General features: G+C 40.1%; 2 non-coding genes and 1 pseudogene across 2 annotated transcripts; all 3 read right to left on the bottom strand.

Annotated features, from left to right (window-relative positions):
* Positions 1–1,093: 1,093 nt before the first annotated feature.
* Positions 1,094–1,172, bottom strand: LOC125541862 (annotated as a pseudogene).
* A 174-nt stretch (positions 1,173–1,346) lies between these two features.
* Positions 1,347–1,431, bottom strand: LOC125541860. Its single transcript, XR_007297702.1, has one exon. It is a non-coding gene; the product is annotated as a small nucleolar RNA Z199 (small nucleolar RNA).
* Positions 1,432–1,515: 84 nt separating this feature from the next.
* LOC125541875 lies at positions 1,516–1,612 on the bottom strand. Its single transcript, XR_007297715.1, has one exon. It is a non-coding gene; the product is annotated as a small nucleolar RNA R64/Z200 family (small nucleolar RNA).
* Positions 1,613–9,989: the final 8,377 nt, after the last annotated feature.

Raw genomic sequence — 9,989 nt, 5'->3', positions numbered from 1 at the left:
ATTTGTGTTTTTTTCCATCAAATTTTGATAGGGTTCATGGGCCAAGCCCATTATTGTAGCCTTTTTTATTGTTGGGCCGTGGCCTTCTTACCATCAATTGATTTTCTATGTTTCAATCATTTATTTTAGAGCTGGTCCCACTAGTCTGATGGTGGTCCCACATGTCAAAAATTTCAGAATTTCTCAGATTATATTCATAAGTGGGACATAAATTGGTCCCGCTGGTCATGTTTCCATTTCATATATTTTTAACATACACAATCACTATTTCAAATAGGACAAGACAAATATAATTCATCAAATAACACTACATTAGTCTTTTCCAATCTGTTACAATATTACAATTTACAGTCAGACAGATCAAAAACTCTTTGCTAAATAGGGCTTCACAGCTTGCTTGGCTTCACGGCTTCACACTCCAGAAAGAATAGGCAGGGAGCTCTTGTAAGAGAGTGAACATAAAGCAGCATTAGAATGTACTGCTGGTGAGACCAGAACCAAACAACTTGAATGGCAACACTAATGTAAGCAGTAGAGCAGATCCAAGATGTGATAAATGTTTAGCAAAATTGTTCATGGGAGTAACTTTAGTCGTTCAAAATCAGAGTTGAAAATGCAAGGAAATTAAGTTACATAAGACAATTAGGTATTCTATGTACGCAGCATTGTCAACAACAAATACAATTCTCAATAGCGACAAAATTCGTTTTCTTTACATCCTTAGTCCGACCAAACCATAAGCTTTCTGGTTATTAAATACTTCGAGTTTCCTTGATGGTAATAGCTAGTAAATGGCATGGTGAGGTAACAGCCATGATCATGATCAAAAGAAGTGATCATTGGTAGTTAAGACAACACATTCGGAAATGATCATGGTAGAAGTCAGAGAAGACAAGTGAAACAAAATTGCAAAACAGAAGGCAAAGGAAAATTTTGGATAGAGAAATCAAACAGAAAACTAGTACAAAACATGGTCCTGTCATATTGCTGCAATTTATTCAAGAACACCAGACTTAGAAATTGCATCAAGCAATTCATAAGAAAACAAGAACATGAGCGCATTTCACAAGACAACAGTTAATTGAAGGTAAGAAATCATCAGACTTTAAACTACGAATCACAGGAAGGTAACTCCTGTCATGTTGTTGCAGTTTCTCATCATCACTTGAACCACAAATGAAATCAGGCAACATTTTAGATTGGAACTACAAATGGTAAGTATCTTTGTTGTGGAGATAGTTCAATTTATAAACTCGTTCAAGAAAAATTTTATTTGTTGTGAAGATAGTAGGACTTCCTTCAGTATGTGGACATCATAGAAAGCCAAAAACATATCAGGGTGTTGAGGTATCATCAGAGACTTAAATACTAAGAATCAAAGCAGCATAGCTCCATCATATTGTTGATGGTTTATTCCTCATCACTTGACCCTCAAACATATAAGCATGCATGGACAACAAGAAAAAAGGCTATAACAATTTATAGTTTGGCAACTATCGGTATGAAATGCAAACATTATTGCTCAGAATATGAAATATCTTCTCATCAATGCCAAACGGCATCTCTAAAGTCTGACATACGTTGTAGATTTCATGATTCACCACAGCATTTTGCAAACCAAGCAAGTAGGCATATAGCAGGAACAGAGGGAATATCTGCTACTATCCCAACATGTACGTATATGCATGTGTGCTTGCTTGACCGGCGCATGCATCACTGTAGCAGCCAAGCAAGTAGGCATCGTTGATGTCTACTCACAACTTTCCTCGCACCAGAGAAAGAGTCAAAACAAAGAATATTATACCATAATATGACACCAGACCACATATTAGTAACTTTAAATCAGAAAGTATATCCACATCACCATAAAATAGTCCCAGGCCATCACAAAGAAGCCAAATGCTATTAACTGATGATTAGTAGACACAGACATGATTCAGCCACATAATGGCTACCACAAGCAAACGTGACAACTGTGTAAGCAAGCTGCTAGTGTACAAAAGGTGATTGAAATCCTGCTGTTTAGTACATATACATGGTAGGCTACTGCTGCTAGTGTTCTAAACCAACAGAGCATAATATAGGAGCAGAAAATAGGGTGCTAGGGCTAGAAGATGGAGCCGACTCACCGGAGAGCTTGTGGTCGCCGGCGTCACGCCGGTCGCCTCCGGCTCCTGCCCCCCGCTGCCGTTCTTCTTCAGATTCTTGTACACGTCCTCTGCACATGGGTTAAGCAGAAACCAATCAGTGGAAGACACGAGTGAAGCTACCAAGACAATATAAAATTTATATAATCAGTTCCACTGCTCGACTTTTGCAATAGTTTAGAAAAGAACAATGAGTTTTCAGTAAAGAGGAATATGTTTAAATTTAGGGTCACTTCTATTTTTCTTGTCATAAGAAGTGGCTAGAGCCTTTTCTTTTTGGTTAAGGTGCCGATGGTATGCACGCTTGTATTTACAAGAACTACAGTTGGGCGTTTTGTATGAGCAAGGAAAGCATAGGTGATTTTTTTTAAGATCCACAAACCCAGGCACAACAAGTTTGTTTTTATGTGCTGTAAAAATAAGGAAAAGGAGCTAATATAGAAACTGAAAGTTCCCACAATTTATCTTTTTTGTATAACCACACAATCAAACATGCTGTTTCGCAGAACATTACAAGTGCACCTATTAATCCACAATCAACATCTGATTTCACAAGAGATCTACAAGTACATCTGATACAAAGGTATTTTCTGGTCAGGAACTCAATTCTGGAAGTTTGGAATAAGTAGCCGATAATAATTTCATTCAGCAGGCACCAAACAATGAATCAACACTTAGACAGACTACTTTCAAAATGGAATAATGCCCAACTGTTCCAGCAATGAATCAACACTTAAGACTACTTTCAAAATGGATCAATGCCCAACTGTTACAGCAATGAATCATCAGCACGCAAGGCCTTGACTGCTAATAGCTAACATGACTGATAAGATTAATTCAGCTATCCTAAACACAACAATTCCCTTACCAGATCGGTCTGTTTAAAAACCGCAATATCGGTTCCGTATGCAGCAAAGGTGTATTCCTTGAAGGACGCGAGAGTGCGGATCTTCTTGGGCAGTTGAGGTCCTTAAATTGCAAAGAAAATTCACGCACCATGAGCGGGAGAGCTAAAAAAACACTGAACATAAGAAACCGAGGTACTGAATAGCAGGCTCACTGGCAAGGACCAAACTGAGCTTGGCACACTGCACAACAAGAACAGAAAACAGCATGATTAGTTATATCGCAAAATGGAAGTCGGCTGCATCAGAGTTATATGTAAAGCCCTGATCCAAAGTAGGTACTGCTTCCATGCCCTGCGGGAGGGAGAGAGGGAGATAATAAGTTACCTGATCCGAAGCTCCTGGTGCTCCTCGGTGCCATCGTTGTCGAGGACGAGCGGATCCGGAGGCGTTGCTGTCGAAGAGGAGGGGGTCCGGTGGCGGCCTTGTCGGGGAGGCGAGGATCCACCGGCGGAGAGGAGCTGATCCGGCGGCGGCCTTGTAGGAGGATCTCACGCGCACCGCCACCACCGCCGAGGATGTTCATCTCAGCCGTGCGCAACGAAGAGGTCCACACCACCACCGAAACCCTAGCGGGAGGAAGTGATGCGGGCGACCACATGAGGCGGGGTAAAGCAAATCGACGCGGTGGTGAAGAGGGAGTGCAGCGAGAGGAAGCTGTGGGTAGGCTTGGCGACGCCGGAGGATGCCGGAATCAAGCGGGATCCGTAGGTGGTTGTGGCAGACAGGAGTGGTGCATGGGAGAGGGAGAGACGAGCGAAAGAGGGGTTGCCTGAGGTGGGAGGAGAGAGAGATGGGTGGGTGGTGGCTCTACCTAAGGTGGGAGGAGAGGGAGAGGCCACCGGCCGGCGAGGTTTGGATCGGTGGCGCCAGCGATGTGGGAGATGAGGGAGGGATGGGATCGGGGAGAGGAGGGGGATGAGGCGGAGGACTGGTTTGGGAGGGGGCGGCGGCGGCGAGGAGATGGGGGATCAGAGCTAGGGTTTGGGCTGCGGGTGGGGTATCTCCTTTTCAGTTTTTTCTTTTTTTCTGTAGATAGATGGATGGATGGATGTGGGATGGAGAGATGGATGGATGAATGGATGGGCGCCATGTCATCGATCCGTGGGAAGAGTTTTGATTGGTTTGGAAAAACCATTGATTTAAGTAGTTTCCAAGTACTAAAAATTCATTGATTTTGTGAAGTAGCTATGAAAAATATATTGCAAAAGGGCATCACACAAATTTTCACTAGAGTTAGACCACATTTCATGGATAAGGACTAATTTGTATGCATTTCTGATCTTTGTAGCTATTTTTAATCATTTTCCGAGTGGCAAAAATAGGTTTTTTTAAAGAACCTACCAAATAATTGTTGCAAAATTGGACTCCATCAATTTTCTAAAATACTAGTCCATATTTAATATACAATTGACAAAATGGTTGGGTGTAAAAAGTTTTGATCCACCTCTCGTGAAAAAGACAAATTTCCGCTGATTCAGCTGGAAGCGGGTCAAATTTGAACTGTAGCTGCCTCATAGTTTGCTATTTATTTTTTACAAAAATCATTTCTAGGTACATAAGTATCTATTTAATCAAAGAAACACCAAAAGTTTTCCAAGATTCAACCACTAGCTAGGAACGGTCAAGCCCGCCATTTTGACCGCATTTTGAAACGGGCATAAAAAATTCAAAAAAAATCAAAAAGTTGGGAAACCTTCACATTGTGTCATTATATGTGGCCAAGTTCCCAAGAAAAATAACAAACTTGTAATACGGCAATTATTTTTAAAAAGTGTTCTCAGAAATGAGCTATCATCTCTGAAGATTCATGGCTTTCAAGCCAAATGATCAATCTTATGGCCACATTCGTGGCATAGTTTGTTCAAATGATCTCATATTGTGCACAAGGGTGCATATTGGAATGGCAAACAATGTTGCCTAAGGAAGTTTTCATTTTCTTTGGACGAAAAAACTATTTTTCATTTTCCGAGTGCCCGAAAGGAGGTTTTTTTGTGAAGGAACTACCAAATAATTGTTGCAAAATTGCACCAAATCAATTTTCTAAAATACTAGGACATATTTAATGCACAATTGACAAAATGGTTGGGTGTAAAAAGTTTTGATCCACCTCTCGTGAAAAAGACAAATTTCCGTCGATTCAGTTGGAAGCGGGTCAAATTTGAACTGCAGCTGCCTCATAGTTTGCTATTTATTTTTTACAAAAATCATTTCTAGGTACATAAGTATCTATTTAATCAGAGAAACACCAAAAGTTTTCCAAGATTCAACCACTAGCTAGGAACGGTCAAGCCCGTCGTTTTGACCGCATTTTGAAACAGGCATAAAAAATTCAAAAAAAATCAAAAAATTGGGAAACCTTCACATTGTGTCATTATATGTGGCCAAGTTCCCAAGAAAAATAACAAACTTCTAATACGGCAATTATTTTAAAAAAGTGTTCTCACAAATGAGCTATCATCTCTGAAGATTCATGGCTTTCAAGCCAAATGATCAATCTTATGGCCACATTCGTGGCATAGTTTGTTCAAATGATCTCATGTTGTGCACAAGGGTGCATATTGGAATGGCAAACAATGTTGCCTAAGGAAGTTTTCATTTTCTCTGGTCGAAAAAACCATTTTTCATTTTCCGAGTGCCCGAAAGGAGGTTTTTTTGTGAAGGAACTACCAAATAATTGTTGCAAAATTGGACCAAATCAATTTTCTAAAATACTAGGACATATTTAATGCACAATTTACAAAATGGTTGTGTGTAAAAAGTTTTGATCCACCTCTAGTGAAAAAGACAAATTTCCGCCGATTCAGTTGGAAGCGGGTCAAATTTGAACTGCACCTGCCTCATAGTTTGCTATTTATTTTTTACAAAAATCATTTCTAGGTACATAAGTATCTATTTAATCAGAGAAACACCAAAAGTTTTCCAAGATTCAACCACTAGCTAGGAACGGTCAAGCCCGCCGTTTTGACCGCATTTTGAAACGGGCATAAAAAATTCAAAAAAAATCAAAAAATTGGGAAACCTTCACATTGTGTCATTATATGTGGCCAAGTTCCCAAGAAAAATAACAAACTTGTAATACGGCAATTATTTTTAAAAAGTGTTCTCAGAAATGAGCTATCATCTCTGAAGATTCATGGCTTTCAAGCCAAATGATCAATCTTATGGCCACATTCGTGGCATAGTTTGTTCAAATGATCTCATATTGTGCACAAGGGTGCATATTGGAATGGCAAACAATGTTGCCTAAGGAAGTTTTCATTTTCTTTGGACGAAAAAACCATTTTTCATTTTCCGAGTGCCCGAAAGGACGTTTTTTTGTGAAGGAACTACCAAATAATTGTTGCAATATTGGACCAAATCAATTTTCTAAAATACTAGGACATATTTAATGCACAATTGACAAAATGGTTGGGTGTAAAAAGTTTTGATCCACCTCTCGTGAAAAAGACAAATTTCCGCCGATTCAGTTGGAAGCGAGTCAAATTTGAACTGCAGCTGCCTCATAGTTTGCTATTTATTTTTTACAAAAATCATTTATAGGTACATAAGTATCTATTTAATCAGAGAAACACAAAAAGTTTTCCAAGATTCAACCACTAGCTTGGAACGGTCAAGCCCGCCGTTTTGACCGCATTTTGAAACGGGTATAAAAAATTCAAAAAAAATCTAAAAATTGGGAAACCTTCACATTGTGTCATTATATGTGGCCAAGTTCCCAAGAAAAATAACAAACTTGTAATACGGCAATTATTTTAAAAAAATGTTCTCAGAAATGAGCTATCATCTCTGAAGATTCATAACTTTCAAGCCAAATGATCAATCTTATGGCCACATTCGTGGCATAGTTTGTTCGAATGATCTCATATTGTGCACAAGGGTGCATATTGGAATGGCAAACAATGTTGCCTAAGGAAGTTTTCATTTTCTTTGGACGAAAAAACCATTTTTCATTTTCCGAGTGCCCGAAAGGTGGTTTTTTTGTGAAGGAACTACCAAATAATTGTTGCAAAATTGGACCAAATCATTTTTATAAAATACTAGGCCATATTTAATGCACAATTGACAAAATTTTTGGGTGTAAAATGTTTTGATCCACCTCTCGTGAAAAAGACAAATTTCCACCGATTCAGTTGGAAGCGGGTCAAATTTGAACTGCAGCTGCCTCATAGTTTGCTATTTATTTTTTCCAAAAATCATTTCTAGTTACATAAGGACCTATTTAATCACAAATACATGGTTTGGTGGCGATACGTCGAGGTTTGGACGGTGGCCGAGGGCCCCAACTCTAGAGCGCGTAAACTCGTATGCCCGTCGCGTGGTCATCGCGTGACCGTAATGTTGCCATGTGTTCTAGGCGGCCTAGGCATGTCTAGTGGGTTGGGCACTCCCTAGGTTGGTGCTAGGAAGAAAATTACAACATAAGATTCTCACGAGGAGACCGACCGATGCTCAAACATGAATTAGCAGCCAAGTGTTTGATTAGCGGTACGGGAAATGCACATGGCCAATGGGCGTGAGTTTTGGCTGAGGATGATCATCTACTAAGGAGAATGTCTTCACAAATGTTGAGCTCAAAAGGAGGATCCTAGGTGGTACTTGCTTTGCAAAGTACCACGCTGGACAAAAATATGAATGTTGAAGCTGGGCTCAAAATAATGAATGGAGTGAGCTGAAATTTTGTGAAGGATGGTTATTTGGGCATAGGAAAGCATTGTAGAAAATTGATACCATTTGGACATGCCAAAGTAGTACTTCCTTCACAATGCTCTTCTATGGACAGAAACTTGGGAAAACTAGTGAGAGAGATTGGATGAATGAAATGAGCTCAAAATTGGTGTAGGTAAGTTACTTAGGTATGGTCATGCGCTGGTAAATTTTCAGATCATTTGGGTAAGCCTAGCTAGTACTTACTTCACAAAGCTTCTCTTGAGGTAGAAACTTTGGAAATTTCCCGAGAAAGATTTACTAGGAAAATTGAGCTAAATATTATCTTGTGGCAATGATTTGGGTATGGAAGAGTGCCCGAAAAGTTTGAGGGTAATAGGAGGGGTCTATATAACACTTGCTTTGCAACGTGCCAATTTGGCCATAAAATATAAATTGAACCTGGGCTCACATAGATGATTTGACTGAGCTGCAATTTGGAGGAGGGTGATAATTTGGACATATGAAGGAATTGTATAAATTTCATGTCATTTAGAGATATAAAAAAGTTACTTCCTTCACAATGCTTCTAGGTGGACAAAAACTTTGGAAATTTGCCGAAGAAGATTTGCTAAGCAAATGGAGCTGAATTTTGTCATGCGGTAATGATTTGGATAGGAAAGAGTGCCCAAAAATTCCAAGGGCAATCAAGAATATGTAAATAGCACTTCCTTCATAAAGTGTTGTTGTGAACAGAATAGGAAAATGAATATTGTTGAATTAGTTTTGAACTAGGCAAGGAAGGATTTTTACATATTTGATGAAGATATGCCCCAAAGAATTTATGAGATTTTTTTGGGAATTTTGGGAATGATAGAAATATAGGTTGCTTCACAACCTAGGGCAAAAACTGCCACATGGACATGACACATAGGCAAAACTGATGATATGGCGCCTAGTCATCACAACCCACCACAATCTACAAGGCTATGACCATCTATATTGGTCATTAACAACTAGAAATAAGGCAGCGGACTAGCACTGTTTGCTTTGTGACCATTTCGTGTAAGGAAATTACGACCTTTCTGACCAAAATGGTCGCAATGGTTTAGGGTTTGGAGCCCCCTGAACAGCTTTTGACCAATTGGTCTAAAATGGTCATAAATTTATGACCAATTCTTCGAGGGTCACTGACAGAAGGTCATAAGTTGACATATTTCTTGTAGTGACTGCCACAACCCCTAAATGTCAGGAGGCACCAAGAACAATGTTCTCGTCACAAAACCATCGGAACGATTCCAAGATACCCGCGTGATCCTAAAAAAATTAGTGAAATTTGAGAAGAGAAGAGTCAAAACTCTACGTCAGGATGCCTCACCAGAGCGACGAAGGGGCTGAGGAGTAAAAAGAATTCCTAACTCTCCGATATATAATTCCTAAATGACTAAAAATATTTTTCTGGACTCAACAACGCCAACGATTCGATCAAGCAAGGGGGCACCTAAAGTCGAACCTGGCTCTGATACCAACTTGTAACGCCCTCGATGCAGCTATATCTCCCACGTGTCAAAGCACGACTTACAGGCATAACCGCATTGAAAGCAATGTCGCAAGTGAGGTAATCTTCGCAACAACCCATGTAATACATAAGGGAAAGAGATACATAGTTGGCTTACAATCGCCACTTCACACAATTACATGAATAAAGCATTACATCATCCAGATACAATCAAGGTCCGACTACGGAACCCAAATAAAAGAAAACTAACCCAAATGCTACACAGATCCCCGATCGACCCGACTGGGCTCCACTACTGATCAACTAGAACAAAACGACACCAAGGACGAGATCTTCATCGAGCTCCTCCTGAGCATGGTTGCGTCACCTGCTCGGTAACATCGGCACCTACAAACTGGTTTTGGAAGTATCTGTGAGTCATGGGGACTCAGCAATCTCACACCCTCGCGATCAGGACTATTTAAGCTTATAGGTAAGGTAAAAGGTATGAGGTGGAGCTGCAGCAAGCGACTAGCATATATGGTGGCTAACATACGCAAATGAGAGCGAGAAGAGAAGGCAAAAGCACGGTCAAACAACTATGATCAATAAGTGATCCTAGAGCAACCTACGTCAAGCATAACTCCAACACCGTGTTCACTTCCCAGACTCCGCCGAGAAGAGATCATCACGGTTACACACGCGGTTGATGTATTTTTAATTAAGATCAACTTCAGGTTTTCTACAACAGGACATTAACAAATTCCCATCTGCCCATAACCGCGGGCACGG

The sequence above is a fragment of the Triticum urartu genome, chromosome 2, assembly GCF_003073215.2.
Source record: "Triticum urartu cultivar G1812 chromosome 2, Tu2.1, whole genome shotgun sequence".
NCBI classification, from domain to species: Eukaryota; Viridiplantae; Streptophyta; class Magnoliopsida; order Poales; family Poaceae; genus Triticum; species Triticum urartu.
The sequence above is the reverse complement of the archived record's forward strand: the minus strand, read 5'-3'. Positions and strand labels throughout refer to the sequence as shown.